The following is a 16,719-nucleotide window of genomic DNA, read 5'->3' as shown; positions in this document are numbered from 1 at the left end:
TGAATCCTACGCCAGAACGGCCCCGGCAGCGCGAATGTCTCGGGCCGTCGAGGTCTGCTGCTTTGTCATAAAAGGGAGTTTCGAAGGGCATATCATGGGTGCGATCATACCAGCACTAATGCACCGGATCCCATCAGAACTCTGCAGTTAAGCGTGCTTGGGCGAGAGTAGTACTAGGATGGGTGACCCCCTGAGAAGTCCTCGTGTTGCACCCTTTTTATTTTTTGCCCGCTTTTTTATTTTTTGATAATATTTATTTTTAATTTTTTGGCTTTTGGCTTTTCCTCTTCGGATAATTTTTTTCCCCCGACAATAAACTGAGTCCGGAGACTGGCGGTGCCATGCCGCATAGCGGGACCAGCGCGTTGAATCCTACGCTAGAACGGCCCCGGCAGCGCGAATGTCTCGGGCGGTCGAGGTCTGCTGCTTTGTCATAAAAGGGAGTTTCGAAGGGCATATCATGGGTGCGATCATACCAGCACTAATGCACCGGATCCCATCAGAACTTCGCAGTTAAGCGTGCTGGGGCGAGAGTAGTACTAGGATGGGTGACCCCCGGGAAGTCCTCGTGTTGCACCCCTTTTATTTTTTGCCCGCTTTTTTATTTTTTGATAATATTTATTTTTAATTTTTCGGCTTTTGGCTTTTCCTCTTCGGATAATTTTTTTCCCTCGAAAATAAACTGAGTCCGGAGACTCGCGGTGCCATGCTGCATAGCGGAACAGCGCGTTGAATCCTACGCCAGAAGGGCCCCGGCAGCGCGAATGTCTCGGGCCGTCGAGGTCTGCTGCTTTGTCATAAAAGGGAGTTTCGAAGGGCATATCATGGGTGCGATCATACCAGCACTAATGCACCGGATCCCATCAAAACTCCGCAGTTAAGCGTGCTTGGGCGAGAGTAGTACTAGGATGGGTGACCCCCTGGGAAGTCCTCGTGTTGCACCCCTTTTATTTTTTGCCCGCTTTTTTATTTTTTGATAATATTTATTTTTAATTTTTCGGCTTTTGGCTTTTCCTCTTCGGATAATTTTTTCCCCCCGAAAATAAACTGAGTCCGGAGACTGGCGGTGCCATGCCGCATAGCGGAACAGCGCGTTGAACCATACGCCAGAACGGCCCCGGCAGCGCGAACGTCTCGGGCCGTCGAGGTCTGCTGCTTTGTATTAAAAGGGAGTTTCGAAGGGCATGTCTTGGGTGCGATCATACCAGCACTAATGCACCGGATCCCATCAGAACTCCGCAGTTAAGCGTGCTTGGGCGAGAGTAGTACTAGGATGGGTGACCCCCTGGGAAGTCCTCGTGTTGCACCCTTTTTATTTTTTGCCCGCTTTTTTATTTTTTGATAATATTTATTTTTAATTTTTCGGCTTTTGGCTTTTCCTCTTCGGATAATTTTTTTCCCCCGAAAATAAACTGAGTCCGGAGACTGGCGGTGCCATGCCGCATAGCGGGACCAGCGCGTTGAATCCTACGCCAGAACGGCCCCGGCAGCGCGAATGTCTCGGGCCGTCGAGGTCTGCTGCTTTGTCATAAAAGGGAGTTTCGAAGGGCATATCATGGGTGCGATCATACCAGCACTAATGCACCGGATCCCATCAGAACTTCGCAGTTAAGCGTGCTTGGGCGAGAGTAGTACTAGGATGGGTGACCCCCTGGGAAGTCCTCGTGTTGCACCCCTTTTATTTTTTGCCCGCTTTTTTATTTTTTGATAACATTTATTTTTAATTTTTCGGCTTTTGGCTTTTCCTCTTCGGATAATTTTTTTCCTCCGAAAATAAACTGAGTCCGGAGACTCACGGTGCGATGCCGCATAGCGGAACAGCGCGTTGAATCCTACGCCAGAACGGCCCCGGCAGCGCGAATGTCTCGGGCCGTCGAGGTCTACTGCTTTGTCATAAAAGGGTGATTCGATGGGCATGTCATGGGTGCGATCATACCAGCACTAATGCACCGGATCCCATCAGAACTCCGCAGTTAAGCGTGCTTGGGCGAGAGTAGTACTAGGATGGGTGACCCCCTGGGAAGTCCTCGTGTTGCACCCCTTTTATTTTTTGCCCGCTTTTTTATTTTTTGATAATATTTATTTTTAATTTTTTGGCTTTTGGCTTTTCCTCTTCGGATAATTTTTTCCCCCCGAAAATAAACTGAGTCCGGAGACTGGCGGTGCCATGCCGCATAGCGGAACAGCGCGTTGAATCATACGCCAGAACGGCCCCGGCAGCGCGAATGTCTCGGGCCGTCGAGGTCTGCTGCTTTGTATTAAAAGGGAGTTTCGAAGGGCATGTCTTAGGTGCGATCATACCAGCACTAATGCACCGGATCCCATCAGAACTCCGCAGTTAAGCGTGCTTGGGCGAGAGTAGTACTAGGATGGGTGACCCCCTGGGAAGTCCTCGTGTTGCACCCTTTTTATTTTTTGCCCGCTTTTTTATTTTTTGATAATATTTATTTTTAATTTTTCGGCTTTTGGCTTTTCCTCTTCGGATAATTTTTTTCCTCCGACAATAAACTGAGTCCGGAGACTGGCGGTGCCATGCCGCATAGCGGAACAGCGCGTTGAATCCTACGCCAGAACGGCCCCGGCAGCGCGAATGTCTCGGGCCGTCGCGGTCTGCTGCTTTGTCATAAAAGGGAGTTTCGAAGGGCATGTCATGGCTGCGATCATACCAGCACTAATGCACCGGATCCCATCATAACTCCGCAGTTAAGCGTGCTTGGGCGAGAGAAGTACTAGGATGGGTGACCCCCTGGGAAGTCCTCGTGTTGCACCCTTTTTATTTTTTGCCCGCTTTTTTATTTTTTGATAATATTTATTTTTAATTTTTTGGCTTTTGGCTTTTCCTCTTCGGATAATTTTTTCCCCCCGAAAATAAACTGAGTCCGGAGACTGGCGGTGCCATGCCGCATAGCGGAACAGCGCGTTGAATCATACGCCAGAACGGCCCCGGCAGCGCGAATGTCTCGGGCCGTCGAGGTCTGCTGCTTTGTCATAAAAGGGAGTTTCGAAGGGCATGTCATGGGTGCGATCATACCAGCACTAATGCACCGGATCCCATGAGAACTCTGCAGTTAAGCGTGCTTGGGCGAGAGTAGTACTAGGATGGGTGACCCCATGGGAAGTCCTCGTGTTGCACCCCTTTTATTTTTTGCCCGCTTTTTTATTTTTTGATAACATTTATTTTTTATTTTTCGGCTTTTGTCTTTTCCTCTTCGGATAATTTTTTTCCCCCGAAAATAAACTGAGTCCGGAGACTGGCGGTGCCATGCCGCATAGCGGAACAGCGCGTTGAATCCTACGCCAGAACGGCCCCGGCAGCGCGAATGTCTCGGGCCGTCGAGGTCTGCTGCTTTGTCATAAAAGGGAGTTTCGAAGGGCATGTCTTGGGTGCGATCATACCAGCACTAATGCACCGGATCCCATCAGAACTCCGCAGTTAAGCGTGCTTGGGCGAGAGTAGTACTAGGATGGGTGACCCCCTGGGAAGTCCTCGTGTTGCACCCTTTTTATTTTTTGCCCGCTTTTTTATTTTTTGATAATATTTATTTTTAATTTTTTGGCTTTTGGCTTTTCCTCTTCGGATAATTTTTTTCCCCCGACAATAAACTGAGTCCGGAGACTGGCGGTGCCATGCCGCATAGCGGGACCAGCGCGTTGAATCGTACGCCAGAACGGCCCCGGCAGCGCGAATGTCTCGGGCCGTCGAGGTCTGCTGCTTTGTCATAAAAGGGAGTTTCGAAGGGCATATCATGGGTGCGATCATACCAGCACTAATGCACCGGATCCCATCAGAACTTCGCAGTTAAGCGTGCTTGGGCGAGAGTAGTACTAGGATGGGTGACCCCCTGGGAAGTCCTCGTGTTGCACCCCTTTTATTTTTTGCCCGCTTTTTTATTTTTTGATAACATTTATTTTTAATTTTTCGGCTTTTGGCTTTTCCTCTTCGGATAATTTTTTTCCTCCGAAAATAAACTGAGTCCGGAGACTCGCGGTGCCATGCCGCATAGCGGAACAGCGCGTTGAATCCTACGCCAGAACGGCCCCGGCAGCGCGAATGTCTCGGGCCGTCGAGGTCTACTGCTTTGTCATAAAAGGGTGTTTCGATGGGCATGTCATGGGTGCGATCATACCAGCACTAATGCACCGGATCCCATCAGAACTCCGCAGTTAAGCGTGCTTGGGCGAGAGTAGTACTAGGATGGGTGACCCCCTGGGAAGTCCTCGTGTTGCACCCCTTTTATTTTTTGCCCGCTTTTTTATTTTTTGATAATATTTATTTTTAATTTTTTGGCTTTTGGCTTTTCCTCTTCGGATAATTTTTTCCCCCGAAAATAAACTGAGTCCGGAGACTGGCGGTGCCATGCCGCATAGCGGAACAGCGCGTTGAATCATACGCCAGAACGGCCCCGGCAGCGCGAATGTCTCGGGCCGTCGAGGTCTGCTGCTTTGTATTAAAAGGGAGTTTCGAAGGGCATGTCTTGGGTGCGATCATACCAGCACTAATGCACCGGATCCCATCAGAACTCCGCAGTTAAGCGTGCTTGGGCGAGAGTAGTACTAGGATGGGTGACCCCCTGGGAAGTCCTCGTGTTGCACCCCTTTTATTTTTTGCCCGCTTTTTTATTTTTTGATAACATTTATTTTTTATTTTTCGGCTTTTGTCTTTTCCTCTTCGGATAATTTTTTTCTCCAGAAAATAAACTGAGTCCGGAGACTGGCGGTGCCATGCCGCATAGCGGAACAGCGTGTTGAATCCTACGCCAGAACGGCCCCGGCAGCGCGAATGCCTCGGGCCGTCGAGGTCTGCTGCTTTGTCATAAAAGGGAGTTTCGAAGGGCATGTCTTGGGTGCGATCATACCAGCACTAATGCACCGGATCCCATCAGAACTCCGCAGTTAAGCGTGCTTGGGCGAGAGTAGTACTAGGATGGGTGACCCCCTGGGAAGTCCTCGTGTTGCACCCCTTTTATTTTTTGCCCGCTTTTTTATTTTTTGATAACATTTATTTTTTATTTTTCGGCTTTTGTCTTTTCCTCTTCGGATAATTTTTTTCCCCCGACAATAAACTGAGTCCGGAGACTGGCGGTGCCATGCCGCATAGCGGAACAGCGCGTTGAATCCTACGCCAGAACGGCCCCGGCAGCGCGAATGTCTCGGGCCGTCGAGGTCTGCTGCTTTGTCATAAAAGGGAGTTTCGATGGGCATGTCATGGGTGCGATCATACCAGCACTAATGCACCGGATCCCATCAGAACTCCGCAGTTAAGCGTGCTTGGGCGAGAGTAGTACTAGGATGGGTGACCCCCTGGGAAGTCCTCGTGTTGCACCCCTTTTATTTTTTGCCCGCTTTTTTATTTTTTGATAATATTTATTTTTAATTTTTCGGCTTTTGGCTTTTCCTCTTCGGATAATTTTTTTCCCCCGAAAATAAACTGAGTCCGGAGACTCGCGGTGCCATGCCGCATAGCGGAACAGCGCGTTGAATCCTACGCCAGAACGGCCCCGGCAGCGCGAATGCCTCGGGCCGTCGAGGTCTGCTGCTTTGTCATAAAAGGGAGTTTCGAAGGGCATGTCATGGGTAAGATCATACCAGCACTAATGCACCGGATCCGATCAGAACTCCGCAGTTAAGCGTTCTTGGGCGAGAGTAGTACTAGGATGGGTGACCCCCTGGGAAGTCCTCATGTTGCACCCTTTTTATTTTTTGCCCGCTTTTTTATTTTTTGATAATATTTATTTTTAATTTTTCGGCTTTTGGCTTTTCCTCTTCGGATAATTTTTTTTCCCCGACAATAAACTGAGTCCGGAGACTGGCGGTGCCATGCCGCATAGCGGAACAGCGCGTTGAATCCTACGCCAGAACGGCCCCGGCAGCGCGAATGTCTCGGGCCGTCGAGGTCTGCTGCTTTGTCATAAAAGGGAGTTTCGAAGGGCATATCATGGGTGCGATCATACCAGCACTAATGCACCGGATCCCATCAGAACTCCGCAGTTAAGCGTGCTTGGGCGAGAGAAGTACTAGGATGGGTGACCCCCTGGGAAGTCCTCGTGTTGCACCCCTTTTATTTTTTGCCCGCTTTTTTATTTTTTGATAATATTTATTTTTAATTTTTTGGCTTTTGGCTTTTCCTCTTCGGATAATTTTTTTCCCCCGAAAATAAACTGAGTCCGGAGACTCGCGGTGCCATGCCGCATAGCGGAACAGCGCGTTGAATCCTACGCCAGAACGGCCCCGGCAGCGCGAATGCCTCGGGCCGTCGAGATCTGCTGCTTTGTCATAAAAGGGAGTTTCGAAGGGCATGTCATGGGTGCGATCATAGCAGCACTAATGCACCGGATCCGATCAGAACTCCGCAGTTAAGCGTGCTTGGGCGAGAGTAGTACTAGGATGGGTGACCCCCTGGGAAGTCCTCGTGTTGCACCCTTTTTATTTTTTGCCCGCTTTTTTATTTTTTGATAATATTTATTTTTAATTTTTCGGCTTTTGGCTTTTCCTCTTCGGATAATTTTTTTTTCTCGAAAATAAACTGAGTCCGGAGACTGGCGGTGCCATGCTGCATAGCGGAACAACGCGTTGAATCCTACGCCAGAACGGCCCCGGCAGCGCGAATGTCTCGGGCCGTCGCGGTCTGCTGCTTTGTCATAAAAGGGAGTTTCGAAGGGCATGTCATGGGTGCGATCATACCAGCACTAATGCACCGGATCCCATCATAACTCCGCAGTTAAGCGTGCTTGGGCGAGAGAAGTACTAGGATGGGTGACCCCCTGGGAAGTCCTCGTGTTGCACCCTTTTTATTTTTTGCCCGCTTTTTTATTTTTTGATAATATTTATTTTTAATTTTTTGGCTTTTGGCTTTTCCTCTTCGGATAATTTTTTTTCCCCGACAATAAACTGAGTCCGGAGACTGGCGGTGCCATGCCGCATAGCGGGACCAGCGCGTTGAATCCTACGCCAGAACGGCCCCGGCAGCGTGAATGTCTCGGGCCGTCGAGGTCTGCTGCTTTGTCATAAAAGGGAGTTTCGAAGGGCATATCATGGGTGCGATCATACCAGCACTAATGCACCGGATCCCATCAGAACTCCGCAGTTAAGCGTGCTTGGGCGAGAGTAGTACTAGGATGGGTGACCCCCTGGGAAGTCCTCGTGTTGCACCCCTTTTATTTTTTGCCCGCTTTTTTATTTTTTGATAACATTTATTTTTAATTTTTTGGCTTTTGGCTTTTCCTCTTCGGATAATTTTTTTCCCCCGAAAATAAACTGAGTCCGGAGACTCGCGGTGCCATGCCGCATAGCGGAACAGCGCGTTGAATCCTACGCCAGAACGGCCCCGGCAGCGCGAATGTCTCGGGCCGTCGAGGTCTGCTGCTTTGTCATAAAAGGGTCGTGTGATACATGTTCCTTCTATTTCTCCAAGTAAAGCCCTTCGCATGGCAATACCTATGGTATCGGCTTGACCTTTCATAAGCGGGGACAGAATGAAACGACCATAATAAAGACGCTTACTGTCTTCCTTTTTTGTTTTTCTTTAGATTAGTTAATCTATCTTGAAAGTTAAAAAGGGGTAGAGGAAACCTGTTTTTATTTTCTTCGAAATTAATGTCCTCTTCCTCCGCATGTAGAAAAGGAATAAATAAATCAATCAAATTACGAGAAGCTTCATAAAGTGCTTCCTTAGGAGTGAAACTTCCATTCGTCCATATTTCTAGAAAAAGTCTCTCTTGTTTTTCATTCCCATTCCCATAAGAATGAATACTATGATTCGCATTTCGGAAGAAGACCGATAACTAGAAATAAAGCAATTGGTATTTTTGAGGAATTCCTCAAAAATTGGAACATACCAGGGGGTAGCGACTGTTTATTAAAAACACAGGACTCTGCTAAGTGGTAACACGATGTATAGAGTCTGACACCTGCCCGGTGCTGGAAGGTCGGAAGGAGAAGTGTGATAAGCTTTGAATGGAAGCCCCGGTAAACGGCGGCAGTAACTCTAACTGTCCTAGGGGGGTGGGCCCCCCGGCCTTTCGTCTAGTTTAATTACCTCCTATTCCCCCCCGAGGGGGGCTTTGGGGGGGTAACGTTCCATAGCCTAAGGAAGGGGAGGGGGTTCGGGGGAGGGGAAACCATCCCATCCCCTGATATCCCGAGTCTTTGGCCCCCTCCTCCGACCGGCTGCATTTCCTACTATTTTTCCAAACATCTCGAGTTGGAGGGTTTGACGACAAATCTTGACCGGAGGGATGCATGAAATAGGCTCTTTCTTCATCTCTTTTTCGGTCCCCGATGGAGTCCCTCGCCCAAGAAGTCGGAGCACGTAGGAATGCCGACCACTACATAAGCCGCTGGCGGAGAAAGCTCTTCGAGCTTCCCTTCATTCGCTTCGCGGGAGTCGGCTCGAGGAAGAGGAATAGATAGGTACACGAGGTGAGCGGAAATCTATTATTCTACATTTTCCCAAAAGAGGATGATGAGGGCTTTGCTTGCCTTTCTTTTCTAGGATGAGTGGTTGATTCTCGAATCCTTCTCTGCTTTCTGATTGGACAAATCGTCCTATAAAACCATATCTGCTGAGGTTTCGAAGAAGAAACGCTTACCAAGGTCTAAGCTGGCGTCTAATGTCTCCGTTTCCGTTTATACTCTTTATCCGATGAATGAAGAAAAAAGCAACCCTCAACTGTTCTCACGCCGACAACAAAGAGAGACATACTTAGGCAATCAACCGCCCAAGATAGAATTTCTAACTATCCAAGCCTAAAGCCCGGAAGGAAAGGGAAGGGAATTCTATCTGACCTGACCTGCAAACCAAAGCCAACTAAACTAAGAAGAGAATGGATTTTTCTCCGTTTCGATGGGCATGTCATGGGTGCGATCATACCTGCCCTAATGCACCGGATCCCATCAGAACTCCGCAGTTAAGCGTGCTTGGGCGAGAGTAGTACTAGGATGGGTGACCCCCTGGGAAGTCCTCGTGTTGCACCCCTTTTTATTTTTTGCCCACTTTTTTATTTTTTGATAATATTTATTTTTAATTTTTCGGCTTTTGGCTTTTCCTCTTCGGATAATTTTTTTCTCCCGAAAATAAACTGAGTCCGGAGACTCGCGGTGCCATGCCGCATAGCGGAACAGCGCGTTGTAACCTACGCCAGAAAGGCCCCGGCAGCGCGAATATCTCGGGCCGTCGAGGTCTGCTGCTTTGTCATAAAAGGGATTTTCGAAGGGCATGTCATGGGTGCGATCATACCAGCACTAATGCACCGGATCCCATCAAAACTCCGCAGTTAAGCGTGCTTGGGCGAGAGTAGTACTAGGATGGGTGACCCCCTGGGAAGTCCTCGTGTTGCACCCTTTTTATTTTTTTCTCCACTTTTTTATTTTTTGATAATATTTATTATTAATTTTTCGGCTTTTGGCTTTTCCTCTTCGGATAATTTTTTTCCCCCGAAAATAAACTGAGTCCGGAGACTCGCGGTGCCATGCCGCATAGCGGAACAGCGCGTTGAATCCTACGCCAGAACGGCCCCGGCAGCGCGAATATCTCGGGCCGTCGAGGTCTGCTGCTTTGTCATAAAAGGGAGTTTCGAAGGGCATGTCATGGGTGCGATCATACCAGCACTAATGCACCGGATCCCATCAAAACTCCGCAGTTAAGCGTGCTTGGGCGAGAGTAGTACTAGGATGGGTGACCCCCTGGGAAGTCCTCGTGTTGCACCCTTTTTATTTTTTTCTCCACTTTTTTATTTTTTGATAATATTTATTTTTAATTTTTCGGCTTTTGGCTTTTCCTCTTCGGATAATTTTTTTTCCCTGAAAATAAACTGAGTCCGGAGACTAGCGGTGCCATGCCGCATAGCGGGACCAGCGCGTTGAATCCTACGCCAGAACGGCCCCGGCGGCGCGAATGTCTCGGGCCGTCGAGGTCTGCTGCTTTGTCATAAAAGAGAGTTTCGATGGGCATGTCATGGGTGCGATCATACCAGCACTAATGCACCGGATCCCATCAGAACTCCGTAGTTAAGCGTGCTTGGGCGAGAGTAGTACTAGGATGGGTGACCCCCTGGGAAGTCCTCGTGTTGCACCCCTTTTATTTTTTGCCCGCTTTTTTATTTTTTGATAATATTTATTTTTAATTTTTCGGCTTTTGGCTTTTCCTCTTCGGATAATTTTTTTCTCCCGAAAATAAACTGAGTCCGGAGACTCGCGGTGCCATGCCGCATAGCGGAACAGCGCGTTGAATCCTACGCCAGAACGGCCCCGGCAGCGCGAATGCCTCGGGCCGTCGAGGTCTGCTGCTTTGTCATAAAAGGGAGTTTCGAAGGGCATGTCATGGGTAAGATCATACCAGCACTAATGCACCGGATCCGATCAGAACTCCGCAGTTAAGCGTTCTTGGGCGAGAGTAGTACTAGGATGGGTGACCCCCTGGGAAGTCCTCATGTTGCACCCTTTTTATTTTTTGCCCACTTTTTTATTTTTTGATAATATTTATTTTTAATTTTTCGGCTTTTGGCTTTTCCTCTTCGGATAATTTTTTTTCTCCGACAATAAACTGAGTCCGGAGACTGGCGGTGCCATGCCGCATAGCGGGACCAGCGCGTTGAATCCTACGCCAGAACGGCCCCGGCAGCGCGAATGTCTCGGGCCGTCGAGGTCTGCTGCTTTGTCATAAAAGGGAGTTTCGAAGGGCATATCATGGGTGCGATCATACCAGCACTAATGCACCGGATCCCATCAGAACTCCGCAGTTAAGCGTGCTTGGGCGAGAGTAGTACTAGGATGGGTGACCCCCTGGGAAGTCCTCGTGTTGCACCCCTTTTATTTTTTGCCCGCTTTTTTATTTTTTGATAATATTTATTTTTAATTTTTTGGCTTTTGGCTTTTCCTCTTCGGATAATTTTTTTCCCCCGAAAATAAACTGAGTCCGGAGACTCGCGGTGCCATGCCGCATAGCGGAACAGCGCGTTGAATCCTACGCCAGAACGGCCCCGGCAGCGCGAATGCCTCGGGCCGTCGAGATCTGCTGCTTTGTCATAAAAGGGAGTTTCGAAGGGCATGTCATGGGTGCGATCATACCAGCACTAATGCACCGGATCCGATCAGAACTCCGCAGTTAAGCGTGCTTGGGCGAGAGTAGTACTAGGATGGGTGACCCCCTGGGAAGTCCTCGTGTTGCACCCTTTTTATTTTTTGCCCGCTTTTTTATTTTTTGATAATATTTATTTTTAATTTTTCGGCTTTTGGCTTTTCCTCTTCGGATAATTTTTTTCCCCCGAAAATAAACTGAGTCCGGAGACTCGCGGTGCCATGCCTTATAGCGGAACAGCGCGTTGAATCCTACGCCAGAACGGCCCCGGCAGCGCGAATATCTCGGGCCGTCGAGGTCTGCTGCTTTGTCATAAAAGGGAGTTTCGAAGGGCATGTCATGGGTGCGATCATACCTGCCCTAATGCACCGGATCCCATCAGAACTCCGCAGTTAAGCGTGCTTGGGCGAGAGTAGTACTAGGATGGGTGACCCCCTGGGAAGTCCTCGTGTTGCACCCTTTTTATTTTTTTCTCCACTTTTTTATTTTTTGATAATATTTATTTTTAATTTTTCGGCTTTTGGCTTTTCCTCTTCGGATAATTTTTTTCTCCCGAAAATAAACTGAGTCCGGAGACTCGCGGTGCCATGCCGCATAGCGGAACAGCGCGTTGAATCCTACGCCAGAACGGCCCCGGCAGCGCGAATATCTCGGGCCGTCGAGGTCTGCTGCTTTGTCATAAAAGGGATTTTCAAAGGGCATGTCATGGGTGCGATCATACCAGCACTAATGCACCGGATCCCATCAAAACTCCGCAGTTAAGCGTGCTTGGGCGAGAGTAGTACTAGGATGGGTGACCCCCTGGGAAGTCCTCGTGTTGCACCCTTTTTATTTTTTTCTCCACTTTTTTATTTTTTGATAATATTTATTTTTAATTTTTCGGCTTTTGGCTTTTCCTCTTCGGATAATTTTTTTCCCCCGAAAATAAACTGAGTCCGGAGACTCGCGGTGCCATGCCGCATAGCGGAACAGCGCGTTGAATCCTACGCCAGAACGGCCCCGGCAGCGCGAATATCTCGGGCCGTCGAGGTCTGCTGCTTTGTCATAAAAGGGAGTTTCGAAGGGCATGTCATGGGTGCGATCATACCAGCACTAATGCACCGGATCCCATCAAAACTCCGCAGTTAAGCGTGCTTGGGCGAGAGTAGTACTAGGATGGGTGACCCCCTGGGAAGTCCTCGTGTTGCACCCTTTTTATTTTTTTCTCCACTTTTTTATTTTTTGATAATATTTATTTTTAATTTTTCGGCTTTTGGCTTTTCCTCTTCGGATAATTTTTTTTCCCTGAAAATAAACTGAGTCCGGAGACTGGCGGTGCCATGCCGCATAGCGGGACCAGCGCGTTGAATCCTACGCCAGAACGGCCCCGGCGGCGCGAATGTCTCGGGCCGTCGAGGTCTGCTGCTTTGTCATAAAAGAGAGTTTCGATGGGCATGTCATGGGTGCGATCATACCAGCACTAATGCACCGGATCCCATCAGAACTCCGCAGTTAAGCGTGCTTGGGCGAGAGTAGTACTAGGATGGGTGACCCCCTGGGAAGTCCTCGTGTTGCACCCCTTTTATTTTTTGCCCGCTTTTTTATTTTGTGATAATATTTATTTTTAATTTTTCGGCTTTTGGCTTTTCCTCTTCGGATAATTTTTTTCCCCCGAAAATAAACTGAGTCCGGAGACTCGCGGTGCCATGCCGCATAGCGGAACAGCGCGTTGAATCCTACGCCAGAACGGCCCCGGCAGCGCGAATGCCTCGGGCCGTCGAGATCTGCTGCTTTGTCATAAAAGGGAGTTTCGAAGGGCATGTCATGGGTGCGATCATACCAGCACTAATGCACCGGATCCGATCAGAACTCCGCAGTTAAGCGTGCCTGGGCGAGAGTAGTACTAGGATGGGTGACCCCCTGGGAAGTCCTCGTGTTGCACCCTTTTTATTTTTTGCCCGCTTTTTTATTTTTTGATAATATTTATTTTTAATTTTTCGGCTTTTGGCTTTTCCTCTTCGGATAATTTTTTTTTCTCGAAAAAAAACTGAGTCCGGAGACTGGCGGTGCCATGCTGCATAGCGGAACAGCGCGTTGAATCCTACGCCAGAACGGCCCCGGCAGCGCGAATGTCTCGGGCCGTCGCGGTCTGCTGCTTTGTCATAAAAGGGAGTTTCGAAGGGCATGTCATGGGTGCGATCATACCAGCACTAATGCACCGGATCCCATCATAACTCCGCAGTTAAGCGTGCTTGGGCGAGAGAAGTAATAGGATGGGTGACCCCCTAGGAAGTCCTCGTGTTGCACCCTTTTTATTTTTTGCCCGCTTTTTTATTTTTTGATAATATTTATTTTTAATTTTTTGGCTTTTGGCTTTTCCTCTTCGGATAATTTTTTTTCCCCGACAATAAACTGAGTCCGGAGACTAGCGGTGCCATGCCGCATAGCGGGACCAGCGCGTTGAATCCTACGCCAGAACGGCCCCGGCAGCGTGAATGTCTCGGGCCGTCGAGGTCTGCTGCTTTGTCATAAAAGGGAGTTTCGAAGGGCATATCATGGGTGCGATCATACCAGCACTAATGCACCGGATCCCATCAGAACTCCGCAGTTAAGCGTGCTTGGGCGAGAGTAGTACTAGGATGGGTGACCCCCTGGGAAGTCCTCGTGTTGCACCCCTTTTATTTTTTGCCCGCTTTTTTATTTTTTGATAACATTTATTTTTAATTTTTTGGCTTTTGGCTTTTCCTCTTCGGATAATTTTTTTCCCCCGAAAATAAACTGAGTCCGGAGACTCGCGGTGCCATGCCGCATAGCGGAACAGCGCGTTGAATCCTACGCCAGAACGGCCCCGGCAGCGCGAATGTCTCGGGCCGTCGAGGTCTGCTGCTTTGTCATAAAAGGGTGTTTCGATGGGCATGTCATGGGTGCGATCATACCAGCCCTAATGCACCGGATCCAATCAGAACTCCGCAGTTAAGCGTGCTTGGGCGAGAGTAGTACTAGGATGGGTGACCCCCTGGGAAGTCCTCGTCTTGCACCCCTTTTTATTTTTTGCCCACTTTTTTATTTTTTGATAATATTTATTTTTAATTTTTCGGCTTTTGGCTTTTCCTCTTCGGATAATTTTTTTCCCCCGAAAATAAACCGAGTCCGGAGACTCGCGGTGCCATGCCGCATAGCGGAACAGCGCGTTGAATCCTACGCCAGAACGGCCCCGGCAGCGCGAATATCTCGGGCCGTCGAGGTCTGCTGCTTTGTCATAAAAGGGAGTTTCGAAGGGCATGTCATGGGTGCGATCATACCAGCACTAATGCACCGGATCCCATCAAAACTCCGCAGTTAAGCGTGCTTGGGCGAGAGTTGTACTAGGATGGGTGACACCCTGGGAAGTCCTCGTGTTGCACCCTTTTTATTTTTTTCTCCACTTTTTTATTTTTTGATAATATTTATTTTTATTTTTTCGGCTTTTGGCTTTTCCTCTTCGGATAATTTTTTTCCCCCGAAAATAAACTGAGTCCGGAGACTCGCGGTGCCATGCCGCATAGCGGAACAGCGCGTTGAATCCTACGCCAGAACGGCCCCGGCAGCGCGAATGCCTCGGGCCGTCGAGATCTGCTGCTTTGTCATAAAAGGGAGTTTCGAAGGGCATGTCATGGGTGCGATCATACCAGCACTAATGCACCGGATCCGATCAGAACTCCGCAGTTAAGCGTGCCTGGGCGAGAGTAGTACTAGGATGGGTGACCCCCTGGGAAGTCCTCGTGTTGCACCCTTTTTATTTTTTGCCCGCTTTTTTATTTTTTGATAATATTTATTTTTAATTTTTCGGCTTTTGGCTTTTCCTCTTCGGATAATTTTTTTTTCTCGAAAAAAAATTGAGTCCGGAGACTGGCGGTGCCATGCTGCATAGCGGAACAGCGCGTTGAATCCTACGCCAGAACGGCCCCGGCAGCGCGAATGTCTCGGGCCGTCGCGGTCTGCTGCTTTGTCATAAAAGGGAGTTTCGAAGGGCATGTCATGGGTGCGATCATACCAGCACTAATGCACCGGATCCCATCATAACTCCGCAGTTAAGCGTGCTTGGGCGAGAGAAGTAATAGGATGGGTGACCCCCTAGGAAGTCCTCGTGTTGCACCCTTTTTATTTTTTGCCCGCTTTTTTATTTTTTGATAATATTTATTTTTAATTTTTTGGCTTTTGGCTTTTCCTCTTCGGATAATTTTTTTTCCCCGACAATAAACTGAGTCCGGAGACTAGCGGTGCCATGCCGCATAGCGGGACCAGCGCGTTGAATCCTACGCCAGAACGGCCCCGGCAGCGTGAATGTCTCGGGCCGTCGAGGTCTGCTGCTTTGTCATAAAAGGGAGTTTCGAAGGGCATATCATGGGTGCGATCATACCAGCACTAATGCACCGGATCCCATCAGAACTCCGCAGTTAAGCGTGCTTGGGCGAGAGTAGTAGTAGGATGGGTGACCCCCTGGGAAGTCCTCGTGTTGCACCCTTTTTATTTTTTTCTCCACTTTTTTATTTTTTGATAATATTTATTTTTAATTTTTCGGCTTTTGGCTTTTCCTCTTCGGATAATTTTTTTCCCCCGAAAATAAACTGAGTCCGGAGACTCGCGGTGCCATGCCGCATAGCGGAACAGCGCGTTGAATCCTACGCCAGAACGGCCCCGGCAGCGCGAATGCCTCGGGCCGTCGAGGTCTGCTGCTTTGTCATAAAAGGGAGTTTCGAAGGGCATGTCATGGGTGCGATCATACCAGCACTAATGCACCGGATCCGATCAGAACTCCGCAGTTAAGCGTGCCTGGGCGAGAGTAGTACTAGGATGGGTGACCCCCTGGGAAGTCCTCGTGTTGCACCCTTTTTATTTTTTGCCCGCTTTTTTATTTTTTGATAATATTTATTTTTAATTTTTCGGCTTTTGGCTTTTCCTCTTCGGATAATTTTTTTTTCTCGAAAAAAAACTGAGTCCGGAGACTGGCGGTGCCATGCTGCATAGCGGAACAGCGCGTTGAATCCTACGCCAGAACGGCCCCGGCAGCGCGAATGTCTCGGGCCGTCGCGGTCTGCTGCTTTGTCATAAAAGGGAGTTTCGAAGGGCATGTCATGGGTGCGATCATACCAGCACTAATGCACCGGATCCCATCATAACTCCGCAGTTAAGCGTGCTTGGGCGAGAGAAGTAATAGGATGGGTGACCCCCTAGGAAGTCCTCGTGTTGCACCCTTTTTATTTTTTGCCCGCTTTTTTATTTTTTGATAATATTTATTTTTAATTTTTTGGCTTTTGGCTTTTCCTCTTCGGATAATTTTTTTTCCCCGACAATAAACTGAGTCCGGAGACTAGCGGTGCCATGCCGCATAGCGGGACCAGCGCGTTGAATCCTACGCCAGAACGGCCCCGGCAGCGTGAATGTCTCGGGCCGTCGAGGTCTGCTGCTTTGTCATAAAAGGGAGTTTCGAAGGGCATATCATGGGTGCGATCATACCAGCACTAATGCACCGGATCCCATCAGAACTCCGCAGTTAAGCGTGCTTGGGCGAGAGTAGTACTAGGATGGGTGACCCCCTGGGAAGTCCTCGTGTTGCACCCCTTTTATTTTTTGCCCGCTTTTTTATTTTTTGATAACATTTATTTTTAATTTTTTGGCTTTTGGCT

At 48.7% G+C, this 16,719-nt stretch overlaps 36 non-coding genes and 6 pseudogenes across 36 annotated transcripts; all 42 read left to right on the top strand.

Moving 5' to 3' along the window:
- Nucleotides 1-96: 96 nt before the first annotated feature.
- Nucleotides 97-215, top strand: LOC148711244 (5S ribosomal RNA). The gene has a single exon (XR_015982896.2). It is a non-coding gene; the product is annotated as a 5S ribosomal RNA (ribosomal RNA).
- Nucleotides 216-462: 247 nt separating this feature from the next.
- Nucleotides 463-580, top strand: LOC148711243 (5S ribosomal RNA). Its single transcript, XR_015978808.2, has one exon. It is a non-coding gene; the product is annotated as a 5S ribosomal RNA (ribosomal RNA).
- Nucleotides 581-826: 246 nt separating this feature from the next.
- LOC148711242 (5S ribosomal RNA) lies at nt 827-945 on the top strand. The gene has a single exon (XR_015985034.2). It is a non-coding gene; the product is annotated as a 5S ribosomal RNA (ribosomal RNA).
- A 246-nt stretch (nt 946-1,191) lies between these two features.
- LOC148711241 (5S ribosomal RNA) lies at nt 1,192-1,310 on the top strand. Its single transcript, XR_015979913.2, has one exon. It is a non-coding gene; the product is annotated as a 5S ribosomal RNA (ribosomal RNA).
- Nucleotides 1,311-1,557: 247 nt separating this feature from the next.
- LOC148711240 (5S ribosomal RNA) lies at nt 1,558-1,676 on the top strand. Its single transcript, XR_015985593.2, has one exon. It is a non-coding gene; the product is annotated as a 5S ribosomal RNA (ribosomal RNA).
- Nucleotides 1,677-1,922: 246 nt separating this feature from the next.
- Nucleotides 1,923-2,041, top strand: LOC148711239 (5S ribosomal RNA). Its single transcript, XR_015985631.2, has one exon. It is a non-coding gene; the product is annotated as a 5S ribosomal RNA (ribosomal RNA).
- A 246-nt stretch (nt 2,042-2,287) lies between these two features.
- LOC148711238 (5S ribosomal RNA) lies at nt 2,288-2,406 on the top strand. Its single transcript, XR_015981854.2, has one exon. It is a non-coding gene; the product is annotated as a 5S ribosomal RNA (ribosomal RNA).
- Nucleotides 2,407-2,652: 246 nt separating this feature from the next.
- On the top strand, nt 2,653-2,771 carry LOC148711237 (5S ribosomal RNA). The gene has a single exon (XR_015978171.2). It is a non-coding gene; the product is annotated as a 5S ribosomal RNA (ribosomal RNA).
- A 246-nt stretch (nt 2,772-3,017) lies between these two features.
- On the top strand, nt 3,018-3,136 carry LOC148711236 (5S ribosomal RNA). Its single transcript, XR_015982895.2, has one exon. It is a non-coding gene; the product is annotated as a 5S ribosomal RNA (ribosomal RNA).
- A 246-nt stretch (nt 3,137-3,382) lies between these two features.
- On the top strand, nt 3,383-3,501 carry LOC148711235 (5S ribosomal RNA). Its single transcript, XR_015983655.1, has one exon. It is a non-coding gene; the product is annotated as a 5S ribosomal RNA (ribosomal RNA).
- A 247-nt stretch (nt 3,502-3,748) lies between these two features.
- On the top strand, nt 3,749-3,867 carry LOC148711234 (5S ribosomal RNA). The gene has a single exon (XR_015985712.1). It is a non-coding gene; the product is annotated as a 5S ribosomal RNA (ribosomal RNA).
- A 246-nt stretch (nt 3,868-4,113) lies between these two features.
- On the top strand, nt 4,114-4,232 carry LOC148709061 (5S ribosomal RNA). Its single transcript, XR_015985653.2, has one exon. It is a non-coding gene; the product is annotated as a 5S ribosomal RNA (ribosomal RNA).
- Nucleotides 4,233-4,477: 245 nt separating this feature from the next.
- Nucleotides 4,478-4,596, top strand: LOC148709060 (5S ribosomal RNA). Its single transcript, XR_015984659.2, has one exon. It is a non-coding gene; the product is annotated as a 5S ribosomal RNA (ribosomal RNA).
- Nucleotides 4,597-4,842: 246 nt separating this feature from the next.
- Nucleotides 4,843-4,961, top strand: LOC148709059 (5S ribosomal RNA). The gene has a single exon (XR_015981325.2). It is a non-coding gene; the product is annotated as a 5S ribosomal RNA (ribosomal RNA).
- Nucleotides 4,962-5,207: 246 nt separating this feature from the next.
- On the top strand, nt 5,208-5,326 carry LOC148709058 (5S ribosomal RNA). The gene has a single exon (XR_015982228.1). It is a non-coding gene; the product is annotated as a 5S ribosomal RNA (ribosomal RNA).
- Nucleotides 5,327-5,572: 246 nt separating this feature from the next.
- On the top strand, nt 5,573-5,691 carry LOC148711229 (5S ribosomal RNA; annotated as a pseudogene).
- A 246-nt stretch (nt 5,692-5,937) lies between these two features.
- Nucleotides 5,938-6,056, top strand: LOC148711228 (5S ribosomal RNA). Its single transcript, XR_016412830.1, has one exon. It is a non-coding gene; the product is annotated as a 5S ribosomal RNA (ribosomal RNA).
- A 246-nt stretch (nt 6,057-6,302) lies between these two features.
- LOC148711227 (5S ribosomal RNA) lies at nt 6,303-6,421 on the top strand. The gene has a single exon (XR_015978132.2). It is a non-coding gene; the product is annotated as a 5S ribosomal RNA (ribosomal RNA).
- Nucleotides 6,422-6,667: 246 nt separating this feature from the next.
- Nucleotides 6,668-6,786, top strand: LOC148711221 (5S ribosomal RNA). The gene has a single exon (XR_015983654.2). It is a non-coding gene; the product is annotated as a 5S ribosomal RNA (ribosomal RNA).
- Nucleotides 6,787-7,033: 247 nt separating this feature from the next.
- Nucleotides 7,034-7,152, top strand: LOC148711220 (5S ribosomal RNA). The gene has a single exon (XR_015982887.1). It is a non-coding gene; the product is annotated as a 5S ribosomal RNA (ribosomal RNA).
- A 1,703-nt stretch (nt 7,153-8,855) lies between these two features.
- Nucleotides 8,856-8,974, top strand: LOC148711219 (5S ribosomal RNA). The gene has a single exon (XR_015986127.2). It is a non-coding gene; the product is annotated as a 5S ribosomal RNA (ribosomal RNA).
- A 247-nt stretch (nt 8,975-9,221) lies between these two features.
- Nucleotides 9,222-9,340, top strand: LOC148711218 (5S ribosomal RNA). The gene has a single exon (XR_015979815.2). It is a non-coding gene; the product is annotated as a 5S ribosomal RNA (ribosomal RNA).
- A 247-nt stretch (nt 9,341-9,587) lies between these two features.
- On the top strand, nt 9,588-9,706 carry LOC148711217 (5S ribosomal RNA). Its single transcript, XR_015978591.1, has one exon. It is a non-coding gene; the product is annotated as a 5S ribosomal RNA (ribosomal RNA).
- Nucleotides 9,707-9,954: 248 nt separating this feature from the next.
- LOC149764945 (5S ribosomal RNA) lies at nt 9,955-10,073 on the top strand. Its single transcript, XR_016412519.1, has one exon. It is a non-coding gene; the product is annotated as a 5S ribosomal RNA (ribosomal RNA).
- Nucleotides 10,074-10,319: 246 nt separating this feature from the next.
- LOC149764944 (5S ribosomal RNA) lies at nt 10,320-10,438 on the top strand (annotated as a pseudogene).
- A 247-nt stretch (nt 10,439-10,685) lies between these two features.
- Nucleotides 10,686-10,804, top strand: LOC149764943 (5S ribosomal RNA). Its single transcript, XR_016411293.1, has one exon. It is a non-coding gene; the product is annotated as a 5S ribosomal RNA (ribosomal RNA).
- Nucleotides 10,805-11,050: 246 nt separating this feature from the next.
- On the top strand, nt 11,051-11,169 carry LOC148709024 (5S ribosomal RNA). Its single transcript, XR_015982217.2, has one exon. It is a non-coding gene; the product is annotated as a 5S ribosomal RNA (ribosomal RNA).
- A 246-nt stretch (nt 11,170-11,415) lies between these two features.
- LOC148709023 (5S ribosomal RNA) lies at nt 11,416-11,534 on the top strand. Its single transcript, XR_015978116.2, has one exon. It is a non-coding gene; the product is annotated as a 5S ribosomal RNA (ribosomal RNA).
- Nucleotides 11,535-11,781: 247 nt separating this feature from the next.
- Nucleotides 11,782-11,900, top strand: LOC148709022 (5S ribosomal RNA). The gene has a single exon (XR_015978115.2). It is a non-coding gene; the product is annotated as a 5S ribosomal RNA (ribosomal RNA).
- Nucleotides 11,901-12,147: 247 nt separating this feature from the next.
- Nucleotides 12,148-12,266, top strand: LOC149764942 (5S ribosomal RNA). The gene has a single exon (XR_016404887.1). It is a non-coding gene; the product is annotated as a 5S ribosomal RNA (ribosomal RNA).
- A 248-nt stretch (nt 12,267-12,514) lies between these two features.
- On the top strand, nt 12,515-12,633 carry LOC149764941 (5S ribosomal RNA). The gene has a single exon (XR_016411292.1). It is a non-coding gene; the product is annotated as a 5S ribosomal RNA (ribosomal RNA).
- A 246-nt stretch (nt 12,634-12,879) lies between these two features.
- LOC148709019 (5S ribosomal RNA) lies at nt 12,880-12,998 on the top strand. The gene has a single exon (XR_015982216.2). It is a non-coding gene; the product is annotated as a 5S ribosomal RNA (ribosomal RNA).
- A 246-nt stretch (nt 12,999-13,244) lies between these two features.
- Nucleotides 13,245-13,363, top strand: LOC149764940 (5S ribosomal RNA; annotated as a pseudogene).
- Nucleotides 13,364-13,610: 247 nt separating this feature from the next.
- LOC149764939 (5S ribosomal RNA) lies at nt 13,611-13,729 on the top strand. The gene has a single exon (XR_016411291.1). It is a non-coding gene; the product is annotated as a 5S ribosomal RNA (ribosomal RNA).
- A 246-nt stretch (nt 13,730-13,975) lies between these two features.
- On the top strand, nt 13,976-14,094 carry LOC148709016 (5S ribosomal RNA). The gene has a single exon (XR_015982215.2). It is a non-coding gene; the product is annotated as a 5S ribosomal RNA (ribosomal RNA).
- A 247-nt stretch (nt 14,095-14,341) lies between these two features.
- On the top strand, nt 14,342-14,460 carry LOC148709015 (5S ribosomal RNA; annotated as a pseudogene).
- Nucleotides 14,461-14,707: 247 nt separating this feature from the next.
- LOC148709014 (5S ribosomal RNA) lies at nt 14,708-14,826 on the top strand. Its single transcript, XR_015978112.2, has one exon. It is a non-coding gene; the product is annotated as a 5S ribosomal RNA (ribosomal RNA).
- A 246-nt stretch (nt 14,827-15,072) lies between these two features.
- Nucleotides 15,073-15,191, top strand: LOC148709013 (5S ribosomal RNA; annotated as a pseudogene).
- Nucleotides 15,192-15,438: 247 nt separating this feature from the next.
- Nucleotides 15,439-15,557, top strand: LOC148709012 (5S ribosomal RNA). The gene has a single exon (XR_015978111.2). It is a non-coding gene; the product is annotated as a 5S ribosomal RNA (ribosomal RNA).
- Nucleotides 15,558-15,804: 247 nt separating this feature from the next.
- Nucleotides 15,805-15,923, top strand: LOC148709011 (5S ribosomal RNA). Its single transcript, XR_015978110.2, has one exon. It is a non-coding gene; the product is annotated as a 5S ribosomal RNA (ribosomal RNA).
- Nucleotides 15,924-16,169: 246 nt separating this feature from the next.
- On the top strand, nt 16,170-16,288 carry LOC148709010 (5S ribosomal RNA; annotated as a pseudogene).
- Nucleotides 16,289-16,535: 247 nt separating this feature from the next.
- LOC148709009 (5S ribosomal RNA) lies at nt 16,536-16,654 on the top strand. Its single transcript, XR_015978568.2, has one exon. It is a non-coding gene; the product is annotated as a 5S ribosomal RNA (ribosomal RNA).
- Nucleotides 16,655-16,719: the final 65 nt, after the last annotated feature.

The sequence above is a fragment of the Phoenix dactylifera genome, chromosome 4, assembly GCF_051530095.1.
Source record: "Phoenix dactylifera cultivar Ajwa chromosome 4, Ajwa_hap1_PhDact_Kaust_v1.1, whole genome shotgun sequence".
Classification (NCBI taxonomy): Eukaryota; Viridiplantae; Streptophyta; class Magnoliopsida; order Arecales; family Arecaceae; genus Phoenix; species Phoenix dactylifera.
The sequence above is the reverse complement of the archived record's forward strand: the minus strand, read 5'-3'. Positions and strand labels throughout refer to the sequence as shown.